Raw genomic sequence first — 1,442 nt, 5'->3', positions numbered from 1 at the left:
AATATGAGTTGACAAACTAAAATAGGTTGTATGCATTGCAATCTAATATAATTTACGAAGAATTTGATCGAAAGTTATGTTGAAGGATAGTGCTTCAACCCTCGGAATTCCCTCGATATACACGCCATTTTGTGTACCACTTTCCTCACGAATAACTCAAACAGAGATCAGTAGACTGTGGATTTTTGTGTATTTATAGAAAACTTTAATATGAAATAAGCTACAAGATGCACAGAGTATGTAATAATGTAAAGAATATTGAAAGTAAAGTTTATATTATAATATTTGCAGAATAAAATATTGGGTTGTTCAGAAAGTTCGTGCCAATTTTTAAGAAAAATTCAAAGGCACATTTGAATGTTTAACCGACTTCGAAAAGGAGGAGGTTACTCAATTCGACATGTATATATATTTATTGAATTATATAAGTAGCATTTTGTTCCACGACCTTTCCACCTTTTAAGGGATGCACCCATGTTAATTGTTTTCAACCATTCCACTATAAACAGACGTGTACCACCTACCAAAAATCGGCATGGACTTTCCAGACAAACTAATAAATTCCTATCTGGGTTCAATTTTTGTGGATACGTTTGCAAAGATTTTATTTTGCGTAAAGACTCGTAGTGTAGAGTCCAATTGATCTCTCCAGGCATGGGGCTTCATGAGCCACTAGCGGTCCTGGTAGTGTCCACCCTTAATGCATGACATTGTTCAGGGGAATCCCCAAACCGTGATTGGAAACGATATTTACAAATTCCACGATTGAACTGTCTTTCGCGACGACCTGCCCCATGGTATTTATGATATTTGGCAGTGGTCCAGAACGCTATCTCCGGAGTAACAGCGCCTTAATTTTCTTGGTTAGTCAGTGTCGGTTGTATTTTTAGACCTTTCGCACACTGGGAATAGAGCGCGTCGGATGCACCGTTCAATTCTCCGGTTCAAATATTTTCCGTGCGACTTAAGACTCGTTTCATAACGTCTGGCCGGCTTCCAGTACACTGTTGCACGCCGTATTATGCAATTAGTATTTTACTGCTTTCGTTGGGCGGTGGGTGCGTCGTCCGTCGAGTCCATTCAGAATTTACGAGTTCCTGGAAATAATTCAGACAGGAAATTTATCGGCGCACTCAAAATTTTCAATGTTTCCTGGTAGCTGATAAAGTCGATAGTTGAACAATGTTTAATTCAAGAAATTAGAAGGTATGGCTTACAGAGAACACCCTTTGTTGATAAGGGAAGTAGGTTACTGAGGCCTTTTGGTTCATAAAAGATCGAGTGTTCTACTTAGTATATTGATTACTGAGAAGGATGGTGAATTCAATGTTGAAGTTTTTATTTAGATTGCTTTAAAAACTAATATTCTATCAGAGTCTAAATGTCGATGTAGAAATTAATTCTTGTTCTACTAGAGTCTACATGTTGATGCAGAAATAAAT

Source organism: Hylaeus volcanicus, chromosome 7 (assembly GCF_026283585.1).
Source record: "Hylaeus volcanicus isolate JK05 chromosome 7, UHH_iyHylVolc1.0_haploid, whole genome shotgun sequence".
Lineage (NCBI taxonomy): Eukaryota > Metazoa > Arthropoda > Insecta > Hymenoptera > Colletidae > Hylaeus > Hylaeus volcanicus.
Note: the sequence above shows the minus strand (reverse complement) of the source record.